The following is a 10275-nucleotide window of genomic DNA, read 5'->3' as shown; positions in this document are numbered from 1 at the left end:
TTCTGGTGGGATAAACTGCCGCGTTGGAGGATTTTTCACGTTGGATAAAGTGGAGAAAGTGTGTGTGTGTGTGTGTGTGTGTGTGTGTGTGTGTGTGTGTGTGTGCGTGCGTGCGTGTGGGGTCTTGTTTCCAAGTTGGAGGAATCTCCACCACGTTGGAGGCATCCTTCTGGTGGGATAAATTGCCAGGTTGGAGGATTTTTCACGTTGGATAAAGTGGAGAAGGTGTGTGTGTGTGTGTGTGTGTGCGTGTGTGTGTGTGTGTGTGGGGTCTTGTTGAGGGACGTGAGAGTGGTGGTGAAATAAGTCCCCCCCCCCCCCCCCCCCCCCAGGTTAGATGTTTTTTTTGTTGGAGAAATCCTTCTGGTAGGATAAACTTGGAGGAGCTTGGAGGATTTTTCACGTTGGATAAAGTGGAGAACGGCTCCGAGTTCTTTCGTGGTGAGATGATTTTGGTTTGATGCCTCTGGCAGCGATGGAGATGTGGTGCCAGAGAATACGAAAAAAAAAACAAAAACAAAACAAAGGTTAGGGTCGGGGATCGGACCCCCGGTCAGACCTGCCACCTTCCCACGGTCGGCGTCATATAAACCCCACAGAAGACAGAAGAGGATGGCCACTCTTCCCGTCCCTCTAAACTGAACAGAGCTCACCGACATGGACGCAGAGACCTCTAACTTCCTTAACGGACCGGAGCTCGTCGCCTTCGCTCAGATCTTAAAGACCTTCTCTAAAGGCACTGGAAAAGCCAGAGACAATGACAAGTTCGCTGTCTGGCGAGACGCGCATCCTCACGTCTCGCAACGCAGACCCGTGGGAAATTGGGCGCTCCTGAACGCCACCTGGGAGGAAATGGAGGTCCTAACGGGGAAGATCTGGGCCTCGCCCGGCAAGGGGCTGGTGCATCTGTGTCGCGCGCGCGCGTTACACACCGTGCGAGGGAATAGTTTTGCTGGCCGACTGCATCCCAAGTCCCCGGAAAGAGTCGGGGGACGGCGTTGTTCTTTGGGGTGCAATCAAGACCGTGAGGGGTCTGAAATTTTTCTCTCTGGTGGTTTACAATGGAGTCTACAAGATCCTCTTCGAGCCGGTGGCTCGCGACGACACGGTCATGGACGCCACCGCCCCAATTTGGTCCGACCCTTACGGGACGGCGTCGGACCCCGTGAGGCTGATCGGCAAAGTTATCGCCAAGGACCGCGCCAGGCTTCTGAGTCCCCCCCAGGAAGACGGAGTGCGCTTTGAGGATCTGTCTGCCACGAGGTTGCTGAGTGAGGTGCGCGGCGCGATAACGGCACTGGGCGACACCTGGTGGGGGCTGTACGCCTATCCGGAAAAGCTGCCCGAGGTGAAGCCGAACGCGGGGATAGTCTTTTGTTATATGGGCGGCTACGACGCGGGATACCTGTTTGACATCGCTACCGACGAGTGTACTCGGAGCGTTTTGTTTTGTTCGACCCCGCGCGGTTTCCAATACGTGCTCGTGGATGGCACTGTGAGAGACCCGTTCAAGTCTGTCTCTGAACTCTTGGCTCACATCGCCGGCTGTATCGAGCTTCTCCCCGCCCCGCCAGCCTCTGTCGTTACGCGTGCCGATTAAGATGTCCGGACACCTTTGGATTATTTGGAATACGTGTGATGTGAATTCTAATATGAATATGAATATGAGTGCATATGAATGCATTGTGTACCCCTTTCTTTGATTACTGTTTTATATTCAATAAATATTTAGCATTTAATCAAAAGTTTTGCTTATTTGGTCTTTATTTTCTCCCTCATAATATAATATAATATATATATAATATAATATATCAATCAGTGTGTGTGTGTGTGTGTGTGTGTGTGTGTGTGTGTGTGTGTGTGTGTGTGTGTGTGTGTGTGTGTGTGTGTGTGCGGCTCATGGGGTCGTGTTGGACCTAGGGAGGACGTGAGGGTGGTGGTGAAATAATTTGCAGGTGAAAGCACACACACACACACACACACACACACACACACACACACACACACACACACACAAACACCGAGTTTCCAAGTTGGAGGAATCTTCACCGCGTTGAAGGAATCCCTCCGGTGGGATAACCTGCCACGTTGGAGGATTTTTCACGTTGGATAAAGTGGAGAACGGTTCCCGAGTTCTCTGGTGGTGGGATGATTTCGGTCTCTCTGAGGTTTTAATATGAATATGAATATGAGTGCATATGAATGCATTGTGTACCCCTTTCTTTGATTACTGTTTTATATTTAATAAATATTTAGTATTTAATCAAAAGTTTTGCTTATTTGGTCTTTATTTTCTCCCTCATAATATGATAATATTCAAATAATGTGTGTGTGTGTGTGTGTGTGCGAGCGTGGGGTCGCGTCAGACCCCGGGAGGACGCGGGACGGGTGGGTGGTGAAATCAATTTTTATTTTTTTTATTTTACATGTATGGGGAGCGTGGCTGCTGCGGGCACTGAGGCCTGCGCTATTGTGTCAACGCTATTCCACCAGTCTCAATGTGAGGAGCGCTGCGGCGGAACCCATTGACCAGTCGCCGCCTCATTTTCAATTTTTACACAAGTTTACACAAGTTTTCCCTCGATTTCCCAGGATTTTTCCGAGTTGGAGGATCCTCCTGGTGGGAATAAATTGCCCCGGTCGGAGGACTTTTTCCACGTTGGACAAAGTGGAGGACGGTTAAGGAGGAGTTGTCTGGCGGTGAGATGACGATGAGCCGGTTGGAGGATGCCTCGCCGGTTCAGATTTTGGGTTGGGTGCCTGTTTGCGGGGGGGGGGGGGGGGGGGGGGGGGGGGGGGGGGGGGTGCGGCAAACCTTAAAAGTCGCAGAGAGAATACGTCGCAGTACCACTTCACCTGACGAGCTTGGAACGAGCGTTTATCCACAGTCTCGTCGAAAGGTTCCAACGCTATGGCCTCTCAAGAAGAAGGTGACCTGCAAACCGACGGCTGCGCGGTGTTCGAGCCGCGGCTCGAGCGGACCACAGACTGTCTGCGCCTTCGCGTAGAAGAAGAGGGAACCCCGTGCCCGTTGGATCATAGCGGATTCCCAGACCCGGAAGGAGGCCTAGGCGGAGGTCTGGAGTGCGACTGTTTGTGTGGGAACGCTCTGGCCTCTGAGGGTGCCTTGAGGGACTTGTTGGACAAACACATCCTGGCCAGCGACGGACGGTGTGCTCGCGTCAAGGCTCATTACAGACACCGCCACCTGCCACCGGATCAATTGGCCTTGGACCTGGGCGAACTCAGGTTCGCCCACGGCATGGTGGCGTTTCCGGACGCCCTCTTATTTGCCAGCGGTGGCAAATGTAACCTGCTAAACGTAACGCGATGCGTCATCTGTGCCGGCGCGGGGAGACGACACCGCGACAGATGCAAAGAAGTTTGCAAGAGATTCACGGCGTACCTGACCGACACCCAGCTGGACGACGACTACGGGCACAAGCCTCTGCTGTACACGAAAAGGCCGAGCGAGAGGAGCGTGGTCGGCCCTCGCACTGCGGACAACCTGTTCAGGGAGCTGGGCAGCCGTGAGGGCATGTCGTATGAGCTGGACAGCGTAGACACTCACGTGTGTGATGCGTGCGGCGTCAGGCTTTCCCGTTTCGTAGCGGGTGACAACATGCTGAGAGAGCATGTGTATCACGTGCACGTTGCCGGAGCGGAGGAGTGCGACTTCCTGGCGAAAAAGTTCTCTGGCAAAGAAAGCCTCCGGAAAGCAATGATAGGCAAGGAGCGTTACAGAAGGGGCTACGTGGCGTTCCCCGAGTTGATGGTGATGGAGGCCGTGGAAGGCCATGTCGGCTTTGGCTTTGATATGCCCTGCGTCGTGTGCGGCTCGCGGCGGAGCGAGAGCCACAACCAACGCTGCGGGATACTGATGCTGGCGCTGCTGCGAAAGTTGCTTCGCGTCAAGTTTTGATGAGCCGAGAATCCCGTTGATGAAGATTTAAAAAAAAACAAAACAAAAAAAGAGCCGTATTCAATTTCTTTCTACGCCTGCCTCTGTTGCTTTACGCGTACCGATTAAATTATACTGTACGGAATGCGCCTTGTACTCCTTTATTTCATAACTGTTTTATATTATTAAATAAACTTTTGGCATTTAATCAAATGTTTTTGCCTGTTTGGTCTGTTTTATTTTTCGTTTAAAATGGTCAGCCCTTGCACGCAGCTGTCTGCTTGCATAATCATCATCATCATCATGTTCGTCATCATCATCATGTTCATCATCAGTGGGCCTGTGGCACGGGTGGAGGTAAAGGGGAGGAAAGGAGAAGGAAAAATAAAAAACAAAAAAAATGGGGTCGCGCCGGACCCCGGCAAGACGCCTGACGGGGAGTTACAGGGGGCTGGGGTAGCGCCTGACCCCGGGAGGACGCGGGACGGGGAGGTACAGGGGGCTGGGGTCGCGCCGGACCCCGGCAGGACGAGGGACGGGGAGGTTCCGTGGGCAGGGGTCGCGCCGGACCCCGGCAGGACGAGGGACGGGGAAGTTCCGTGGGCTGGGGTCGCGCCGGACCCCGGCAGGACGAGGGACGGGGAGGTACAGGGGGGCTGGGGTCGCGCAGTTCATCTGAACTCGATGATCGTGCAGCCTCCTGCTGAGGGATGTTGGCCAGGAAGCAACACTGAACATAACCTGCAGGAGATAAAAAAAAAAACTATTTAAAGGGCTTTGTAGTTAAAAATAGTAAAGGCCCACTGAATCGTTAATACGTTACTGCTCAACGTATGCCCTCAGACTGATGGCAGGAATTAATGTAGAAACATCAAAGGGAGGTAAACAATGATTCATAGTCATGATCGTAGATGTTCGTACTCGTACATGGCGGTTAAAAGAAGGCAGATTGCAACTAGTCGCTGTCGCTTCGTTCTGCTGTTTGCAAGACGCGCTTTCCACTGGACGGCAGCAGTTCCTTAGAAGCCCTGGTTTTGTTTTTACTGTGGAGAGAGGAAACAAACAGTGACCATGCAGAACAGAGATGGGACACGTCTGGTTTAAGGGAAAAGTATTTAACGCTACAGCTATGCAATGCTGAAAGTCTCATGCAGCTGTTCCGTAGCAGCTAATGTTTATCAAAGTGACATCCGATCACAGTTTCTGTGTGTGTGTGTGTGTGTGTGTGTGTGTTGTAGTTTAAAGATACTTACGCCTCTTTTCCAGCCAGTTCTAATGCATCATTTATCTTTTTTAACATGTTATAGCGCTCACGGCCTTTAACCTGCAGAAAAAAAAAAGGATTTAAATTGAGAGCTGCAATTCTGTGACAACACTAGATTTTTTAAATACTTTGTGTGTGTACTAACTGGCAACATAAATACTTCCTCCTCGTCTGTGCTTGAGCCAGACTTCCTTTTGCACATATCAGGATCTGTTGCTGGGGCACTTTCTAGAAAAGCAAAACGTGATCCGTAAGATAGAAGACAGCCAAGGTTCAAAGACAAACCCAGCATTAATAAACAAACACATACTTCTTTTCTTCACTTGTTTGGCCCCTGTCTGCAGTTTGGCACTATTTGCCTCCTCTGTTTTACGATCCCTGCCGGGACACGCGCAGACACGCACCTCGAAGCATCTTCGGCCCAAAAGTTGTCCGCTAAAAGACAGTAGAAAAACATTTACTAAGGGTGCAAAAGCTATCTTTGAGGTGGGATAACAGTGATGCACAACTTCAACTTCAAGTTACATTTAGAAACAAAATAAACATAAAACAGGCAAATAGATAAAGCAGGAGATCAAGTTACACCACGTCGACCCTCGGTTTCCATGTAACACTACTCTTTATCCAGCAAATACATTTCAGCTCACACCAATCCTGGTAGATGAAATCATACGTACTCTGAAGTCTCAAGGGTCAGGATGGTGAGGATGGGTCCGCGGTTCATGCCTCCCATGCAGGAGCTGTTGCACATGAAGTTGAACAGGATTGTGGTGATCTCTGAGCCCGGCTGAAACACATGCAGGATAGTAGTCGTTTAGTGCACGGGTAATTTCAGGGATGACAAACCGTGAAAGCGGAACGAGAGGCACAACAGAATGATAACATTTAATTGCTACGTTAGGGGAAAGGTCAGAAGTGAGAGGCAGTGATACCTGGGGCGGCTCATAGGGAACAGTCACACTGTGCCTTTTTTTGTTGTAATCCTCAAGATACTGAGGCCTTTGGCTGCCCTCCGCTCTGATCAAATGACTGCGATGGTCTGCAGCTGAAAAGGAAAAAACCAAAAAGCCAAAGCATCTCTCTCTCTCTCTCTCTCTCTCGTTTTCTTTTAACAAACATTTTAAAACAGAAGGTATTATTTCACTGAAACGCTTTTCTTACCGTCTTCTTGTAGACAGCCATTACTCTGAGAACCGGGAGGTACAGGGGGCCGGGGTCGCGCCTGACCCCGGGAGGACGCGGGACGGGGAGGTACAGGGGGCCGGGGTCGCGCCTGACCCCGGGAGGACGCGGGACGGGGAGGTACATGGGGCTGGGGTCGCGCCGGACCCCGGCAGGACGCCTGACGGGGAGGTTCCGTGGGCCGGGGTCGCGCCGGACCCCGGCAGGACGCCCGACGGGGAGGTTCCGTGGGCCGGGGTCGCGCCGGACCCCGGGAGGACGCCTGACGGGGAGGTACAGGGAGCTGGGGTCGCGCCTGACCCCGGGAGGATGCGGGACGGGAAGGTACATGGGGCTGGGGTCGCGCCGGACCCCGGCAGGACGCCCGACGGGGAGGTTCCGTGGGCCGGGGTCGCGCCGGACCCCGGGAGGACGCCTGACGGGGAGGTACAGGGAGCTGGGGTCGCGCCTGACCCCGGGAGGATGCGGGACGGGGAGGTACATGGGGCTGGGGTCGCGCCGGACCCCGGGAGGACGCCTGACGGGGAGGTACAGGGAGCTGGGGTCGCGCCTGACCCCGGGAGGATGCGGGACGGGGAGGTACATGGGGCTGGGGTCGCGCCGGACCCCGGGAGGACGCCTGACGGGGAGGTACAGGGAGCTGGGGTCGCGCCTGACCCCGGGAGAACGCCTGACGGGGAGGTACAGGGAGCTGGGGTCGCGCCTGACCCCGGGAGGATGCGGGACGGGGAGGTACATGGGGCTGGGGTCGCGCCTGACCCCGGGAGGATGCCTGACGGGGAGGTACAGGGAGCTGGGGTCGCGCCGGACCCCGGCAGGACGCCTGACGGGGAGGTTCCGTGGGCCGGGGTCGCGCCTGACCCCGGGAGGACGCCTGACGGGGAGGTACAGGGAGCTGGGGTCGCGCCTGACCCCGGCAGGACGCCCGACGGGGAGGTTCCGTGGGCCGGGGTCGCGCCGGACCCCGGGAGGACGCCTGACGGGGAGGTACAGGGAGCTGGGGTCGCGCCGGACCCCGGGAGGACGAGGGACGGGCCTGTGACGAAGAAGAAGGGAGGGGTGACCGAGCCGCAGCGGATCCTGCGACGCGTAGGTGCCTTGTGGCCAAAAAACGTAAAAAGAATCAAAAGTTTCATTGTTTGTCTCGTGGGGTCAGACTGACCCCCTCGAAGGCTGCGTGAGGGTTAACAGCCTTGGGTCTGGTGGGGAGTCAGATAGGATGGAGCCAGAGTCCGGGTGTAAAAGACAAACATATATCATAAATTATTAGTCAGTCAAATGGAGCATCAGATGTTTAGACTTGATGTACGTCAGCACAAGAGATTAGTTGTTTGTGTAAGAATGTTCAGTATTGCACCTAACCAGCACATGACGAGTGTGTTGGATAAGAAATAGCACAAGGCAAAATTTTTCCATCACAATCGTTGCTCATCTACTGGTTTTTCTATGTTTATTGGTGTGAATCTCTCCAGACTTTTATTACATTCCAATGATTTTAAATCATTGTTGCACCGTTGGATTCACTACGACTGGTGGTTCAGCTGAGTTTTACCAGACTAACTCCTGATGTCCATGTTTCTGCCCTGAACTCACCTCTGTCCCATAGTTTGACACTAACACAGTGAAAGTGACTGATGTTCCACCATTTTGGCTCCAGGGTCATGAGTCTGTGTAGAAAGGCTGCTGGTGATGTCATAGCCACCTTCTGTCTGCAGAACCAGCAAATGTTCAGTGGTACTGGCCGATGTGAGAGCTGTTCAAACATTTGGCATCAGTAACAGTGGAACATACAACAAAAACCATCAGTCGACACTTTGTTCTGTGTGAACAGACACAGTAAATGCGCCGGAACCATTTTAATTTATCGTTGCTGAGGTAAAACAGGATGTACAGGTCTAGTTCCTGCTCTGTTCACCTGCTCACAAATATCCAGCATTGGACGCGTTGAGCTGCATAGCTGCCAGGACAAACACTGTGAATACGCTGACACATGCAGTAATGACCGAGTCTGTCCACCAGGGGGCAGCAAAGCTTGGAAAACACTTTCTATACGTTTGCGGAACTAAAAAAACTCTCCTTCAAACGTTCTTCACTGAACCCAGTCGACAAACCAGAGGAACGTTCCTGAACCCAACACAGCATTTTATGCAGCATTTGTTCTCTAGCATGTATTAGTGAAGCGAGTGAAGACCTCCTGCTGTGACTCCAGGACCTCCACTCGTCTGGCTCCTCGGATCCTCTGACTGCTGTTCAATGGTACCGCATCATAATATACTGAATTCTACTGGCTGAAACCTTCTGTCTGAAGCCCATCCAGCGGCTGCAGGGCTGTGGCTTCTTTGCATGTTGCAGAACAAACAAAGGATCGTGTGACTCCATAAATCACTGCAGGCAAATCCTCCCTTCATCACATCAGGCTCAATGCTCTGGATCCTTTACTTCACATTCAAATCCCTGCAGCTCCTGCCTCGAGCCCGGACAGAGGTGGTTCCACCAAACAGCTGGTGGACGCGTGGAACCGGATCCTGTGACTCAGCTGGTTCTGGTCACAGTGCTGAGTGGGTGCAGTTACTGCATGACATAGTGAGTGAGTGGACCTTCAACCCGTGGACGACTCCACCTGGTTTAAATACGCGCCTTTGGGTTGTTCAGTATCATCCATCAACGGAGGAATTAACTGTTGAAACAGGTTCAGCGCCACATGAACTGTTCCAAGGTTCCGTCCTCTTTATTCTCAGCTCGGTTCATGAGTCAGAGCCAAAGCAGCAGATGAGCATTTGGTCCTGGAGTCGTTTGTGATGAGTCACTCAGAGGCAGCAGAGTCCTGAATGTAAACGTCCTCCAGGCAGAGGATCATTTACATGTGTCAGACTAACAAACATGAGTCCGGTGCTCAACTCCTCCACTTGTCTCTGTCTCTGGACTGTTTCACCCTCTGGACGGCCGTGCTGGTCCTCACGTCCCACTGCATCACCAGCATCTGTCACGGAACGGCAGATAAAGGACCCACATGCACAGCACCGAGGCAAGATGAATATTAAACGCAGGTTTATTTCTCAAGGCAGGGTCGGGCAGTCCAGGTCATACACGGAAGGGTTCAGTAAGCAGAAAACAAGGGAGCAGGCAATCTCTGATACAATGTCCAGGCAGGGTTCGGTACACAAGTAGGCTCAGCGAAAGTACAGGCAGGGATAAAGCAAAACTCACAGTCAGTAGTTAGTCCAGGGTCAGGCAGGATACACAAGGCAAAACCAGAACAAAACACGAGGAACAAGAAACACGAACGACGATCTGGCAGGGAACTAAGGACACAGGAGCTGACTAAATACACAGGTGAGTGATTAACTGATTACAGACAGGTGTGGGTAATGAGCTAGGGAGAACAGAACTGATAACAGGAAGTAAAGCAGGAACAGAAACAGAAACCGGGAGTGCTACCAAAATAAAACCGGAAATGGAACCTGGAACCAAAATAAGACAGGGAAACAACAAGAAACAAAACCCAGATCGTGACAGTACCCCCCCCCTATGGCGCCTTCCACGGCGCCCACAGAAGCCCCCCCCCCCCAAACCAGGGCGGGCGGAGGGTGGTCCCAGGCGGAGGGACCGAATCCCTACCCCTCAAGGCACACGAGCAGGGTGGGTGGAGGGAGGACCGGAGGAGGGCCAAAACAAGAGTCCACATAAGTCCATGAACGGGGAAGACACGAAGATCAGGGATTCCTTCACGGAGGGTGAAGGCACGGCGAGATCCTGCTCAGCTGCCGCTGAGCCAGGGTGGCAGCAGGGGAGTCCCAGGATCGTGGTGGGCGACGGCGGCAGAGGCCTCGCCATCGTCGTGGCAGGAGGGGGCGTTCCCCAGGCGAGCGGCCATGACGACGGTGGAGCCGAGGCGGACGGCGCCGCAGGAGGCAGCGCCACCCAAACG

The 10275-nt window shown here is 53.2% G+C and overlaps 1 protein-coding gene across 1 annotated transcript in view; it reads right to left on the bottom strand.

The window, feature by feature from the left end:
- LOC129603806 (piggyBac transposable element-derived protein 4-like) overlaps window positions 1-107 on the bottom strand; it is a 3196-nt gene extending 3089 nt beyond the window's left edge. Inside the window, exon 1 of the mRNA XM_055506954.1 lies at window positions 1-107. This exon is cut by the window's left edge and continues 1317 nt beyond it. The gene's annotated coding sequence lies outside the window, so the exon portion shown is untranslated.
- Between the last annotated feature and the right edge of the window lie 10168 nt (window positions 108-10275).

Source organism: Betta splendens, chromosome 2 (assembly GCF_900634795.4).
Source record: "Betta splendens chromosome 2, fBetSpl5.4, whole genome shotgun sequence".
In the NCBI taxonomy this organism is placed as follows: Eukaryota; Metazoa; Chordata; class Actinopteri; order Anabantiformes; family Osphronemidae; genus Betta; species Betta splendens.
This window is presented reverse-complemented; position numbering and strand designations above follow the sequence as displayed.